The sequence below is a fragment of the Copadichromis virginalis genome, linkage group LG7, assembly GCF_057382275.1.
Source record: "Copadichromis virginalis isolate Kocher_CV1m ecotype Utaka linkage group LG7, C_Virginalis_male_GT1.1, whole genome shotgun sequence".
In the NCBI taxonomy this organism is placed as follows: Eukaryota; Metazoa; Chordata; class Actinopteri; order Cichliformes; family Cichlidae; genus Copadichromis; species Copadichromis virginalis.
This window is the reverse complement of record NC_140624.1, coordinates 14,898,337-14,914,706: the sequence shown is the minus strand read 5'-3', so window position 1 is coordinate 14,914,706 and position 16,370 is coordinate 14,898,337. Positions and strand designations below refer to the sequence as shown.

The 16,370-nt window shown below is 45.5% G+C and overlaps 1 protein-coding gene across 1 annotated transcript in view; it reads left to right on the top strand.

Moving 5' to 3' along the window:
* Positions 1-16,370, top strand: part of LOC146704693 (synaptotagmin-7-like) — a 56,470-nt gene that overhangs the window by 23,093 nt on the left and 17,007 nt on the right. The window lies entirely within an intron of this gene.

The following is a 16,370-nucleotide window of genomic DNA, read 5'->3' as shown; positions in this document are numbered from 1 at the left end:
AAGCTGTCATCTCCAACAAAAGCTTTTCTACAAAGTGTCAAATAAACTTCAGCAAGTGTGTTCAATACTTTTTCCCTGTGCCATTTCTCATTATTAAACATTCTATGTGTAATAATCTATGGTTTGATTTCTTTGCATGTATGGATTTGATGGGTTGTTTCCGACATCTAGTGAGAATTTCACGTCGATAGAAAAATATCTGCTTAGAAAACTGGTGACGTGTTCAGTACTGATTTATAAGTACATGGGGAAAAAAATTAGGAAAATACGCTTGGTATGAACTGAATGCATACCAGCATACCAACTAATTTCATTTGACCAGATTCTATTAAATTTGCATTGATTTCATGCAACAAAATTATATGGAAAGTTTACATATAATTAAATTACTTAAAATTCAGTTTGGGCATGAATATTTTTTTTAGTGTACTTTCATTTTATCAGACAAAAAGTAGTGCTGGCGCGTCCCTACACTCCTCCTCGGGGGGGACCATGAATATTTGCTCTAAATTTCATTGTAATTCATCCAGTGTGCCCATCCAGCGTGTATTTCAACTGAGCAAAAACTACCTTATTTAAAACCATGACACAAGCACTGTTAAACCTGTCCTCTGACTGAACCCGCTCCTATTCCAAGGAGCACAGCGGAGTGAGATCTTTTTTTAGAAACAGTAATGATACAGAAAAATCTGTTCAAAGCAACCAGATCTGATGTAACGGCAACCACTGTTTTGGGGGCTTTCGGGAATCTGCCCCCCCCCGATTGGCTTAAAGGTCACGTTGCATACAGATCACACAACTGTCCCGTTTGTCCTTTTAGTGATCTAACAGACCTCATGGAGGCTGAGAGTCTGCCTTGATAGCATCGCTTGTTTTTTTGTTTCTTTTTAAACTTTTCTTTTTTCATCTGACCCATTATGCATGACGAGAACTGTAGCTCCTTGAAGCGACTTAATTAATCATCCTTAGATCAGGTTAGTTCAGAGCTTTAGCTTTTCATTCCAATTACAATAAATAACCGTCGCAGTGCCGGTTAGATTGTTTGTGACAACTCAGTTTACATGTGGTCAGCTCAGCATTGTGCGCTCTCAAGAGGGTTTCAAGTAAATTGAGACAGTGATGGAAAGCAGCGCACTGCCGCTTTCCACATTTAATTATATATTTCGGGTGGAAATACCGTGTTGCTCATTATTACCCTGCCAGAAGAGACGTCTACTGTGATTTCCAGTAATAACTTAAATCTCTTCTCTTTCTCTCTCTCTTAATTCCTCTCCAGCCTGAACTCACACTCCCTCTATTATTTTCTTCCTCAGTTATGCCAGCAATAGTTAGCCAAATGGCATCCTTGTCATGATGTTAGGGTGATAATGTCAAGTAGATATGAGAGCTCTGGGTGTGTATCGCTCTGCTTAATGACAGCCAAGCCTGCCATTAGTTCACCGCTGCCCCTGCCAGCCAGATGGAAAACTTTGCAGTATTGGCTGACATGACAAATAGTGACGGGCAGCACGGTGGCACAGTGGTTAGCACTGTTGCCTCACAGCAAGAAGGTCCTGAGTTCAATTTCACCATCAGGCCGGGGTCTTTCTGTGTGGAGTTTGCATGTTCTCCCCGTGTTTGCGTGGGTTCTCTCCGGGTACTCCGACCTCCTCCCACCGTCCAAAGACATGCAGCTTGTGGGGATAGGTTAATTGGATAATCCAAATTGCCACTAGGTGTGAATGTGCGAGTGAATGTGAGTGTGAATGGTTGTCTGTCCCTGTGTGTTAGCCCTGCGACAGACTGGCGACCTGTCCAGGGTGTACCCCGCCTTTCGCCCTATGACAGCTGGGATAGGCTCCAGCGCCCCCCGCGACCCTGAAAAGGATAAGCGGAAGCAAATGGATGGATGGATGGATGGACAAATAGTGACACGCACAGTACTGCGAGTAATACGGCCACTCCCAAGCTGTAACACAGAGGTGGTATTGACTGCAGGAGCAGGCCCTCCTTGTGAGTGTAAAGCATTGTCACAGCAGCTTGTATTAATATGCTAGTGAGGAAGAATTAAGACAAGCTGTTACAACGTGGAGCTGGGCTTGAAGTGTCCTCAGGTGTTGTATAATTGACTTAATGTGGAAGGAAAAATCACAGAGCACTCCCCGCAGAAGCGAAGGCCACAAGGACCGGTAAGCTGTGGAAAACTATATTTCCCATGAGCTCGACTGTAGCCTGCCGCATCGAGCAGCTGCGTGGCATCGTCAATAAGTCTCAGTCTGCTGGGTACTACCCAGCTGTAAATTGTTGACAGTTTTACAAGCAAACACATCAATGAGCAGTCAAGCAACAGACAGCAGCGCTGAAGGCCCTTCCTCGATGACCCCGTGCTTATGAAAATGAAATTATGTTTATATAGAGCTGTCTGTCTCCAAAAAAGTGAAACTTCACTCATTTAAATAATTAATTATCAAATGTGTTCTTTTTTCTTTTTTTTTTGGAAGAAAGCCGCTTTGAGTCAGAGGAAGAAGATACATTAAAGAGTCGCCGTTAAGAGAGGATACATTTCATTACTTTAATTTGTCCTTCCTTTGACATTGCCTGATGCTAATGAGGGTTATTTTCTGTGGTGTCACTCCAGCTGGAATCTAAATGCAGAGGGGTATTTAAATCTTCTCCTGACACAAAGCCAATGCAGTGCTGTCCCTCGGGCCTCCGCACATTTCGCAACAGTGTAGAGAACAGGATCAGTCGGGCCGTAGTGGAGCTTAACCATTAATGCACAGGCCTCTGACGAGAAAGGTCACCTGGGAATTCTCCGTTCCATCAGATGAGAGCAGAAGTCACTGAACAAATATAATGCACCCTATAGTGGTGTTGGCCTGTTCTCCCTTTGTGCTCCTATGACAGTGTAAATTACAGCTTGGCTGCCTGTTGCACATACAAAGACACCGGACCCATTTATTTTTCCTCTAAACGAACCTTTCACTCCGTCTCACTTAGCTGTCGCACACTTGCACATCCTCCTGTTGTCAGCGCTCCTGACACCAGCCGCCGAGAACATTGCGGTCACAGGAGAGGCAGGGTGATCACTCATCGCACCAGCTGAGGTTATCAGCGTGAGGTTTTGACTCAGTGGAAAGGGAACGCCACTTGCAGAAAGACCTAAATTTAAGGTGGACGTACAGAAAGACACACACGCAAGGCTGGCATCGGGTCACTTAAGGTTCGCGTTTTAGTGGCTTTTTTATGGAGTCTAAAGGGAGATGACTTTGGCTGGGTTGTGGCCGAGTCAATACTTTAACCTCTAGCTAGAAGCTAAGGAAGGTTCTGGGATTTTACTGCCAAGTCTGTCCAGACAGGTAATAAAGTGCGTTTTACAAGCAGCCTTTAATTGAATGAAGAAGGCAAAGGTAGCGCCCTCCAGGTAGCCATGAATCAAAATTAATTCATTTATGACAAATGGAGTGTGTCTGGCATTTTCATATGAACTTTGCTCTGTAGATGTGTGACCGTCTGGGACGAGAATAGTCGTGTGAATGCCTTAAGCCGAGCTCATTGTGTAGTTTGATGAGATTTTATATAAACCATAACGGATACGCGGAGTCTAGGCCGCTTCACTGTCATTTAGCTGTCATTTAGCTGTCATTCAATTAAAGTTGCACTTGTCCTGCCAATACTTTAATTACACCCTCAATAATTGTTTTCCCACTTTTGAAAGACAGAGAATATTTAGGCTAATATTTTTTCATGTAAGTGTAGTGCAGGAAGTTAGACATCGATTAAAAAATAGCGCATACACACACGCACGCGTGCACGCATACAAACACATGCCACGAATGCATGCAACTTGGTATCCTTAGGCAAATACAATTGACTTTGACTTGGATTAGATTTTATAATACCACCCACATAATACATCTGGAGCATCCGAAACCTCTTTGTCTTGGTTGATGTCACCAGCAGTGAGCTGATGATGTGGGCAGATGGGGACTGTAGGCCTGCATGCATATGCACAAGCTTCACAAATTGCTTCTCAATAGCATTACAGTTGAATCTCTCTTCCCTCACTCCCACTCTGCTTTTTCCTGCACTGTTCTCTCTCCACTTTTCTTGGTTTCTTCACATCCCTAAAGTGCATGCGTTCCCACTCATGTCATTGTGCTTAAGCTGTGTCAAGTGGAAGAATATGTGTGCGTGTTGGTGCGTGCAGCTTTGAGCACATGTGCGCATTTTTAGGAGGGCTTCGGCTAAAAAACAACTTTCAACACAGATGGTGAAAAGCGATGCAGCTATAAATTAGAAGTTACAGGAGAGGCACACAGAGAAGAAGGTGGTAAAAAGTGAACGTCGAGTAGGCGTAGGAAGTCAGAGGAGCCAGGAAAAATGTTTGGCGCTAAAGACTATAACCATTTTGAGCTTTGATGACGATGACTATTGGAAAAAAATAAAAGAAAATGTGAGGGAAAAAATTAAAAGGGCTGTACCGGTGGCAGCGACTGTGTACAACCATGCAGTAACCAGGCACAGCAGCTCCGTCACGCTTTGCATTTCTCCACGTTATGTAAACATATCTGTAGTAATGCACACAGCATTGGAAGACTTTGAAGGATGGTGGCTCTTTTAAGCCTCACCACAGCCAAAGAAGGCCCTGATAAAAATATAAGGAATGGATTAACCAGTGTTTACTGCTGTGATGTAAACATAACATTAACCAACTGCAAGAGCTAAATATTCAGTGGGATCACAGGGTGAATACATTAAGGGGAACTGGACACGAGATTACAAGATTCATTTAAATGAAAAGCTTCTCAGTGGTGCATATGAGAAAGTAAACACAAGGACAAGAAGAATTTTCTATTTTAGTGACCTCTGTGGATCATTGACTAATAAGGATTTTGAATCTTTGCCTTGAACCTCTATAACCAGATAGTCACCAGCTACTCTATTAAGTATACCTGTTCAATGGCTTATTAATGTAAATTAATGTCATTTTAGACATGTAAACATCAAGATAACCTGCTGAAGATCAAACTGAGCATCAGAATGGGCAAGAAAGGTGATTCAAGTGACTTTGAGTGTGGCATGGTTTTTGATGGCAAATGGACTGGTCTGATTATTTCAGAAACTTCTGATCTTCTGGGATTTTTCCCCCACAACCATTTCTAGGTTTTACAGAGAATGGTCCTAAGAAGAGAAACTATCGAGTGAGCAGCAGTTCAGAAAGGCCAAACTGCTTCAAGCTGGTAGGAAGGCAACAGTAAGCCAACTAACAACCAGTGTATACACAACACATTGAACCTTGAAGCAGATGGACTATGGCAGGAGAAAACCAAACTGGGTGCTTCTCCTATCAGCTAAAACCTAGCTGATAGCTATCGGCTCCCCAGGCCAGGGAGACAATAGTCAGTGGATTCCCAGATATAATTTGTTTATGATAAATGAACTTATGTCATACATAATAACATAGACTAATGTGGTAATCTTAGACATACAGCTCTAACTATGAGAACCAGCCACATGCCGTTCAAACCTTTTGTTTTGCCGGGCCAAAAAAAGAAAAGGATAGTTTACTTAAAGGGAGGGTGGCCTTAAACTGAGAGGAGCTAAAAGAACAGGATAGGCTGAGCAGGAGGGCTCATATAGGATAAATAAAACCTGGCAATCGTGTAAAACTCCAACAATGAGATTCTTCTACAGCTGGAAATGGACATAATAGGTCTCCTTTAACAAGTTCGCAGCCTGAGTAATAAGGAAAATGTGGGAAAAAATGGAGACACCAGGGGAAAAGTGTATCAAACAATTCAATAAACTGTTTATTGTGAGCCCTGACCCTTCTTAGAACAAATAGCATAGGGTATATAGAGGCAATTTAATGCCCTTCAACCTAGAATAATGGTAGTCATGGTTGACTTAGTTTAAAGCTCAGACACTCATTACAGGGATGGACACTAGTCCACCTCCAGAGTATCAACAGCCACCACGAGGACTTAAATCAATACGTTCAAGGGCACCAGTGGGACTGGTGAATAATAGGTTGCTTGTAACGGTGTGAAGGAGCCATAACATCCTCAAGCTTAGGAGCCAAGAGAAGCTCATTTGGTTTGACCAGGCGTCTGTCCGTACGTAACTGTCATGGTCCTGGGTCAGTGACCCAGCGCTTTTAGTTTGTATTCACTTTCTAGTTGATGATGATGATGATGGTTTGAGTTCTATGTGTTATATTCAGTCTGCCTTTGAGTCTGCGTCTGTGCCTCTGTCTATAATGTCACCCCATCTGGTTGTGAATCTGTCTGTTTAGTTCAATGTCTTGTCTGGTTCCATGTGTCTAGGGTTTCCTGTTTTACTTTGTAGGTCTGCCTCGTTATGCCCATTAGTTCCAGCTGTGTCCCCTCCTGTGTGCCATTTCCTGATTACCTGGTGTGTGTATTTATAGTTGGTGTCTGCCTGTGCTCCTCGTGGCGTCGTCTGCGTTTCTCTGTGAACCTCTCGTGTAGTCTGCTCTGTTCCATGTTTCTTCGTGTCTCTCTGCCCCTCGCCTCGTGTCCTCCATTTTGCATTAGTTTTCCCAGTTTAGGTTTATGTTCGGTTCTGTCCACACCTTGGTTTTCTGCACTGTAAATAAAACCCACTTGCACCTCCGCCATTGTCTGCTATTGGATCCTCCTTTCTCACCCTCCACACGACTGCCGCCCCAGCCGTGACAGTACGACGCCACACCAAGATGGATCCAGCAGCTTTGTCCGGAGAGAGTGACCTCGCACGCATCCAACGCCTGAAAAGTGGTGGGGTTAAACGCCATCGAGGCAATCCTGGAGGGAAATCCCTACCTCTGCCAGCTTAAGGGAGTTTCAGCCTTCGTTTGCGACCTGCATAAAGCCCGGGGGGTGGTGCAAGCTCGGGGATCCACAGGCTTTGTCCAGCAGCAGCGGGCTACAGCCGCCCCGGAACGGCCACGTCAGCTTCGCCCGCCGGAGGAGTTACCCGGCCCGCTGGAGGAGACTTTGCCCAGCCCGTCGGAGCCGTCGGCAGGGAGGAGGCGACGATCGCGGCGTCAGCGCGTCACCCCGCAGCCGGATATCAGGACTTCAGAGCCACCGGCTGTGGTTAGTGGGAAGGACCCCTTGTCTGTTTTGGACTGTGGGACAGTTTATTCAGGGGCTTTGTTTGGTGCGGCAGATGACAATGAGAACTGTTTGTTGCCTGTTCATTCTCCTGCTCGGCTGTCTTTGCCTCGTGTAGATGCACTGCTGCAAGCTCGTGTAGATGCACTGCCGCAAGCTCGTGTAGATGCACTGCCGCAAGCTCGTGTAGATGCACTGCCGCAAGCTCGTGTAGATTCACTACAGCATTCAACTCGGCCCCCGGCATCCCCGCTAGCCCGGTCATCTATGCCGTCTCCGTCTTCACCGACTCCCTCTGTACGGGAGGCTGTGCCTGTGCCTCCCATTTTGGACTCTTTTTCTAGTACGCATTATTCGCAGAGAGTCAAGCACGTTAAAAATGCAATCGTCCCTCAACAGCTGGCTAGTTTTGAGACTGTTACTTGCTCCAGGGCCTCACCAGAAGCTAAGTTACAGCCCTCAGCTGACTCTGGACCCCTGGAGGCTAAGAACCCAGCTCAGGACTGCACCCGGCTGTCGCTGCCTGAGCAGGGTCGGTGCTCCGCGCAGCCACAATCCGATCTGTTCCTGCCAGAGGCCCGTGTGCCTACTGGTTCTGATCTGTTCCTGCCAGAGGCCCGTGTGCCTGCTGGTTCTGTTCTGTCCCTGCCAGAGGTCCCCGCGCCTGCTGGTTCTGTTCTGTCCCTGCCAGAGGTCCCCGCGCCTGCTGGTTCTGATCTGTCCCTGCCAGTGGCCCGTGTGCCTGCTGGTTCTGTTGCGTTCCTGCCAGAGGCCCGTGTGCCTGCTGGTTCTGATCTGTCTCTGCCAGAGGTCCCCGCGCCTGCTGGTTCTGTTGCGTTCCTGCCAGAGGCCCGTGTGCCTGCTGGTTCTGTTGCGTTCCTGCCAGAGGCCCGTGTGCCTGCTGGTTCTGTTCAGTCTCTGCCAGAGGTCTCCGCACCTGCTGGTTCTGTTCTGTGTGTGCCAGGGGCTCCAGTGCCCACTGGTTCTGAGACTGTTTTTGCTGGGGGGCCCGAGGAGCCCGTCCAGCCATCTGCCTGGTCAGCTGGGGGGCCCGAGGAGCCCGTCCAGCCCTCAGCTGCAGTCTCATCACCAGCTGCAGTCTCATCACCAGCTGCAGTCTCATTACTCTCGCCTGGTCCAGCTTCCGCTTCCTCATCAGCATCGCCTGGTCCAGCATCTGGTCCAGCGCCTGGTCCAGCGCCTGGTCCAGCATCTGCTTCAGCATCTGCTTCAGCATCGCCTGGTCCAGCCACCGCTTCATCCTCATCAGCTGCTTCGTCCGGTCCAGCATCTTCATCAGCTGCTTCGTCCGGTCCAGCATCTTCATCAGCTGCTTCGTCCGGTCCAGCCTCGCCTGGTCCGGCCTCCGCATCCTCGTCAGCCTCGCCTGGTCCAACTTCATCTGGTCCGGCCTCCGCTTCCGCCTCGTCTGGTCCAGCCTCCACTTCCGCCTCGTCTGGTCCAGCCTCCGCTTCGCCTGGGGCTGCAGGGGCCACGCAGCCTTCGGGTCCCCTACTACCACCTCCACATCGTCGGTCATCTGCCAGGCCGCTTGTTGGGCATCTCCCCCACCGTGGACGCCCTCCTGAACGTCCTCCTGAATGCCGCCACTGCCTTCCGCGTGGCCGGCCTCCGGACTTGTTTCCACGCCGCTGTTGCCATCCGCACAGCCGGCCCCCAGAACTGTTTCCGCGCCACTGCCTACTGCGTGGCCGGCATCCGGACCTGCCCCGCTGCCATTTGCATGGTCGGCCTCCTGAACTTGGCCATCTGGGCCTTTTTGGACTCTGTCCCTCCGTCCTGGGCCCCCTCCGCCCGCCCTGGTTGGGTCGTTTTCTGTTTTGTTTTGGGCGGGTTTTGTGTTTCTGTTGGGCTGCTTGGAGCCAGCCCTTGAGGGGGGGGTACTGTCATGGTCCTGGGTCAGTGACCCAGCGCTTTTAGTTTGTATTCACTTTCTAGTTGATGATGATGATGATGGTTTGAGTTCTATGTGTTATATTCAGTCTGCCTTTGAGTCTGCGTCTGTGCCTCTGTCTATAATGTCACCCCATCTGGTTGTGAATCTGTCTGTTTAGTTCAATGTCTTGTCTGGTTCCATGTGTCTAGGGTTTCCTGTTTTACTTTGTAGGTCTGCCTCGTTATGCCCATTAGTTCCAGCTGTGTCCCCTCCTGTGTGCCATTTCCTGATTACCTGGTGTGTGTATTTATAGTTGGTGTCTGCCTGTGCTCCTCGTGGCGTCGTCTGCGTTTCTCTGTGAACCTCTCGTGTAGTCTGCTCTGTTCCATGTTTCTTCGTGTCTCTCTGCCCCTCGCCTCGTGTCCTCCATTTTGCATTAGTTTTCCCAGTTTAGGTTTATGTTCGGTTCTGTCCACACCTTGGTTTTCTGCACTGTAAATAAAACCCACTTGCACCTCCGCCATTGTCTGCTATTGGATCCTCCTTTCTCACCCTCCACACGACTGCCGCCCCAGCCGTGACAGTAACAGTCATTTATCCCAAAATGACACCCAGGAGGGGAAAAGTGCGAAGAGTATTTAAAAGAGAGGAGAGTGGTCAAGTCTGAGGAAGGCGTGATGGTTAATCTGACCTGAGGAGCATCAGGTAAAGAGGTAAATTAATGAGAAAATGAAATAATTAAAGAAATGATTAAATGATAAATTGCAGTCCAAGCAGGCAGATGAGTTAACCTCCTTTTAAGTAGTGTTTTTGTTTTTTCAGGCATCCTTCAACAAACAACTGTAATCCATTATTAATGTGCGTTTGGCTGCTGCTTATTTATCACTGACACTTGTGAGTATTTACTAGTAGCATACAGTAGATAAGAAAACCATTTGTATTATTGAGTTATTGTATTATTTTGCCAAAGGATAAATACATACATACAGATTCCTTCTGTTGTATTTAACACTACCTCATAAGATTTGGGGATTCTAGTGGAGCTTTAGAGCTATTTGTCTTGGGCATCCTCATGGGGACACACATGTGAGTGCTCTTTTGACATAATACACATTACTACGCAGGTGTCACACTGTTGGATTAATCTATAGATGTTGGTAATGTGTCAAAAAAAATGCAGCGATGCACCGGTCGGCAACCACGAGGCTGAAAAATGAAAAAAGGGCCATGCAATGAAATGTGCTATATAAATAAAACTGCCATTGCCAAGGGCCAAAAGCTGCAGTTCTTTTAATGGGCATTTGAGGCTGGTTTCAAAAATATTAACTCTTTACCCTTTGCAAGTCTAGGAGCAAGCTTTGAAGTTCTTTTATATAAGGAGTGGCTTCTGCCACATTTCAGGCCTGCTTATAGAACAAAATGACCGGGTGTGCATCAGAAGTTAATGAGGGTGGTCTCTGCCTATCCAGCTACCCTTGGAAAAACCCAGATGCTAAGAACATGATTTCTCATAAAAGCAGATCATATACTAAAATTAAGATTATCCATGATATGAGATGTCCAGATCTTTGCCTCAGGGATACACGTATTATGTGTATTGGTAACAGTTGATGTAAATATAAGTTTGTTGACAAGTAAACTCCACAGTCTAACTTTAAATGATATTTTATATAACAGCTATATGGCAGACTGAGAACTTTATTTCATTCCCTTATAAATATTTAAACATTCTATCATAGCTGCAGCTCATTTTACACCCCTACTGCCCAGATTTTGTTGGATTTTATGGTTGATTCATCCGTTCACTGTCAGAGGTGCTAATAGGGTGATGGTGGCATTATAGGTGACACCAGGCATGTGCCACGTGATGCTTTGTTGGTCAAACTCCAGCTCAGATTGTCACTGTGCTTACCCTTCATCTAAGACAGACGTAGGCAGCTGTCCTCTTGCTGTGAAACAGGCTCTGTCATGGCACAACAGTGTTGCAGCTGAGCCACTGAGAGCATATATGGACAGAAAACCGGCACAAGTCTCTGTAGCCTACAGCGGATGCAAGAGACACTCTAACCACAGGTGCTCGCCACCTGTCACAACTTCACTGGTTACTTTACACATCCCAGTGATTGCAGCACATGGGGCTCCAGGTTTCACTGTGAATTGGGATTTACATTATGCTGTCTGGTATGGTTTTGCACAGTTATCATCACCGCATGCTAACATAAAGGGATGGAAAGCATTGACACCTGAGAAGCAAGAGTCCAGGGTCCAGGTACCAAAACCCTGAAAACACTTCTTTTAAACCAAGTGCTGTTGATATAAAATGACACGACTTTGGGGCAGAAAATTAATTCAGAAAGGATTTTTCCAAAAAAGGAACGATTAGGAGATATTTGACATTTCCAGAAGAGCTGCTTTGTTTTTTGAATCAAATACCAATATGCACCCACCAACCGGCTCACATTGTTGTCTGCAAGAAGGATAGAACTGTCAATAATCTTCCGTCCGTCCTATTTGAAGTGGCGTTCTTTCGCGAGCAAATACCTATTGAGCCTCGCCAGACTGCCTGGCTTTACAATAATGTGATGAAACATGCCAAAACAGCAGGTCATTCTTTGAGCACTCTGCAGCATTTCCAGCATCCAGCTCTGTGCTCACTGTGTTAAATGTCACCTCATCAACTGCATTATTTACCTGGAACTGCAATCATTTTTCATTATATCCACATCTCGTCTGCTGAATGTTTTTTAGACTCTTCCCACTCAAATTATTTTGTGCAACTGAGCAAAAGGCGAAATATTTATTTTGTGTGCCTTCGTATGCATGCGCTGTTTACTGACATCTAGCCTTTTGTCTTGAGACGCCAGCTGCAAACATTGGAAATTATCTGAGCTCCGAATTGAGCCAGAAGGTAGATAGAAGCAAATTGAAATGCTCAGTATTACAATATACCTGGAGGTAAATACCATTTCTGCTGTTACGCACAGATTCTGCCTCAGAGGGGACAGACTGTGAAGACATCTGAGTGACATCTAAGGATTACCCCGCAGCTCAAGTGGCAATTAGGCTATGAGCTTTTCACCTAGAGCTTCTAAGGCACTGGCCTCTCCACCTCAGTCAGTACATAAAGATGAGGTATGGCAGCTTTGCTGACTGGATGCTGCTCCAGTTCCGCCTGTCCAATGAGCAATTTCTTCTCTCCCCCCCCGAGGATTGGTCCCTTTCTGCCTGGCTTACCTCACTTCATGTGCACCAGATCTCCTACGTGCATTTTATCCCTCAATGCTGCTAGCCATACACTCTATGCAAAAGAGTCTGCGCTTTGATATTTCCTGCAAGTTCTCGTTAGCCATCCACATTTAACCTCCTACACGAAGCGCTTTGTTGTCCTGAAAGGGTTTTTTATTGCAGGCTCATTTACAACATCACCGTCACCACTCACACCAGTATGTAGTGCCATTTATTTTCTCTTTTATGTACATATAAAAAGCGATCGCCACTGAAATCTCAAGCAAACAAGCGACTTTCAAGTTCAAGAGTGCTCTGACTTCTAAAAGCTTCTGATCAAAGGGTTCAATGGCTCGTTTAGCTCACTTGTCAGTTTTTACTGAGTGGTGCCATTTTCCACCAGCCTTCATTTAAAAAGGGTCCTTTCTTTCGTTACTTGGTTACATATGGTAAAGATTGCATTTTATGTTTGCTGCCCTCGTTTAACTTCAAGTGGAAACCTTATTTCAGCTCCGGCATACAAGTTTTATCTTCCACCTCGCTAATGTATCACCTGCTCGAGGATTTCAGGCTAAAAGTTTTGTAGTGTTCACGGGGAAAGATAAATTGAATTTCCTGAGTGCTGTGATAGCTGCGTGTTGTTCGGGCTTCTCTTACTCTAATGATGCTTCTTTTTCCTCCACAGCCGTGGCGCTGAAGATTTGCATATCTTCATAATACTGCAGAAGCAGTGCATTTCCTTCTCGTCATCCCTCAGCCTGCATGCTATAGCTGTCTATAGTGTTTCCCAAAAAAGGAGCACATATCCCATGAAGTGGAAAGCAGAAGTCAGCTGTCCATTACTGAGAGCAGTAGCATGGCCTCTTTGGACTGCGTTTTAGTTGGAAGCTTTTTACTCCCTTAGCTCTCATGACTGACACAGCTCATAAAGCACACCCCCCCACACCCTCCGACCTTCAGAGAGAATACAGGACCCTACATCAGCTGCTGGCTTTCACAGATCCACCTGAGTCTCCAACCTCTTCCACAGTTCAAAACAGCCATCAGAGAGCCACTTAGCTCTGCAGCTACCACAAGCCGTAGCTGGACACTAGTTCAGCTCTCCTTATTTAAGATCTATCACTCCCTTCGCTGATGTCATAGCATCTAATGGACTCTGCTTTATTGACTTCTCTGTGAATATACAGTAGCAGAGTACATGGCATCTATTTTCAAACCGCTATGAATAGAGATAATCATCATTCAGGATATGGGTGCGTTTCACTGACCCTCTCATGCTCAGAGGGGCATGTTTGCTCTTCTTTACCATTAGTAGCCCGTCTGTTGATAAAGACAGATGGATGGATAAAGACTATTATGCTGATTATATCTACTGTATCTGTACAATCAGTGCATGTTCAGTCGAGCTGGATTGTGCCTTTTTTTCCAGTCTGGGTCAGTCTCTGTAATCAGGAGATAAACTCAGGTAGTGTCTAATGTTTGAGATGTTTAGGATTCTTATCTTGCAGGCGATACAGGTGTAAAAGCAGGTTTCCATCAGCCACACAGAGCAAAGTTCAGTTCCCGCTGGCGCCGGTTAAGACACGTATTCTTTCTGTCGCTATAGTCTGAAAATCCACAGAAACATCTGCAAGCAGCTCACGACACAGAGCTGCTGAAGGAGTTGCGTGGTCGAGGCTTTTTGTGCGTTTATTGTTTTCTCAGTTTACAGCTGATCTAAGAGTGGTAAGAACTTGACAAGAAATGCAAAAAACATTATTATTGCTACATAATGAAATTAAATGTGGCGCTGTGTGAAATAGGTTCATTGTGTTAAAAGTCAAGGATGCCGACATTTTGTTTAGAAAGCACTGAATGTAAGCCAAATCTTGTTTCTAGGAAAGCTCCACAGAGTACACAAATCATTAGCTGGTCACAATGGTGCAGGGACATATTTAAAAGCGGATCGACAGACACACCGGTAAACAAGCATTTAAACTGTAATAAATGATATAATTTACTGGCTCCTGTTGAGAGTCTAAGGTGGCTAACACAAACCAGCTATTGGCAGGTAAAAAGAAGGACCTGGCAACACTATTCCTCATTTTAGGTTGTTTGCTTAGCTGAAATGAGGACAGTCAGCAGGAACATTGATAAAGGAAAAATAAAAGGACGACATTACTTGTTATTTATTTATTTATTTTTATAAGGGATGCACAGTCTGTGTTGCCTATATTTCCCCATCCAGGGTTCAAGGTTTTTTTTTTCTAATGCGCAAACTAAATGATTCTTTTGCACCCCAAAATAAAATGTTATAAGACAAAATAACCATCCTTTGTCCCACAAAGACTCCGTGTGTGGCAATGCTTGTGTGGTTGAGTTTGCTCTCTCTTTTCTGAAGTGGCCTCGGGTGTCTCAGTGACTTGAAAACAGCGGTTCAGGTTGAGGGAAAGCGCGAATAAAATGGAGATCCCATTCAGACTTTCCCTATGAAATATTACCTGCCACTATTACTCCTTTCTAGTCACGTCAGTTCCCCGAGGAGATGGCAAGGTGGACAATAAGGCAAAAGATGTGACAGAGAAGGGAGATGAAAAGTAAGGATGCAGTGATGGTAAATTATGGGCTGATGCCAAGGTTTAAAATACTTTTTGGCTCTTTATTTTGGCTCTTTTATGTCAGGGTCACAAAGACATCTTTGTTATAAAGAAGTAATTCGACTGTTTTGAAGTCGTTTAACTCTTCTGTGAAAGGAGTTGATGTGTGGAGTGCTGAAGGATGGACCCAAATGCAGGACGTGGGATGTAAATAACAATAAAAAACCTTTTATTGAAGCCAAAGGTGCACAAGTTCACAGAGGAAGGCATAACAGACACTTTAACAGCAGACAAAGAGAAGACGGGACTATTGCCACATTCCAGATACCTCGGAACTCACTCCTGGGCCGATGCGTTCCAGAAAAGCGTGTCGTCTCCCAGGATTGAAGCTGTGATTTTTTTTTTGCTTGTTAGGCAAATGTGTAAAGCACTACACTACAAAAAAACTACCTGCTATACCACCATGCAGAAAGGCAAGTTTAAATTGCCTTTGAAAAGCCATCGCCACGTCCAAAGGTCTCAGTGAGAGAGCTTTCCAGTGTTGCAAAATCTCTGTCTAGTTTTGAGTCTGATCACATGACCTCAGAGACCTCCTGGCGATGCATGGATGTAAAGTTCTTGTGCTTGTCCACGCAAAACTCTAAAAGAAAAAAAAAGTCTGGAGTTGATGGAGAGTCTCTGCAGCTGAATTAGCAGCGCTGTGTCATGCGAGTACCTAGAAGGCAACCCGCAGATGCTCCAAGGACGTTTTGTTAAGATGAGTAAACAACGAATTACAATAATCCAGACGTGACGAGATAGAGGGATGAATAACAATCTCCAACTCAGAGCGTGACACAAACAGGGACCAGATATCACAGTGCAACGATAAAACTAATCAAGCAAGAAACAAGGCTGAAAATTGCTAGAATAGTAATGAAATCAGAGTATAGTGAAATCAGAGGATAACTTTAATCCAAAACGTCAAACTCTAATACAATGCCTAAGATTTTAATCGCCTAAATCAACGAAAAGCTACCATGACATCTTCATCCCACTGTCTTTAATCGTTAGGCCGGCACAAAAATTTATGCAACACCACTGCCATTACTTAATGCCATCGCATTTGCCTGTAGGCCTACGGCCAGTACCGGCCCCACGTCTGGCCGGTATATTGGTGTATCCTTAATGGAAAGGGCAGTTATGACAAGCAAAGGAAGGAAAGAAGACAGCAGCTGGGAGGAAGGCAAACCCAGTAACTGAAAGCCAAAGCCTGCCTGTTTGTCATTGTTTATCACTTGTGGGTGTGAAAATGTATCCTGACATCCATTTATCGCTGTATGTTTTAGAATCAGTTAGAAAGAAATCCTGAATTTGAATACATAGCCATCTTTCCTGCAGCGCAGATAAGAAAAGCTCAGTGAGGCCGTCTGTCCTCGTGCTGCAAAGTGAAGCCCATCCAGTTGTTTTAAATGTGAGAGAATGTGGAATTGAAAACTCAAGAGTGCTGATGTGTGAATCTATTCTGACTCAGTCACACACTGAGACACATGTGAGCAGCAATAGATGATGTTTTTTTATGACTCTCTTCCA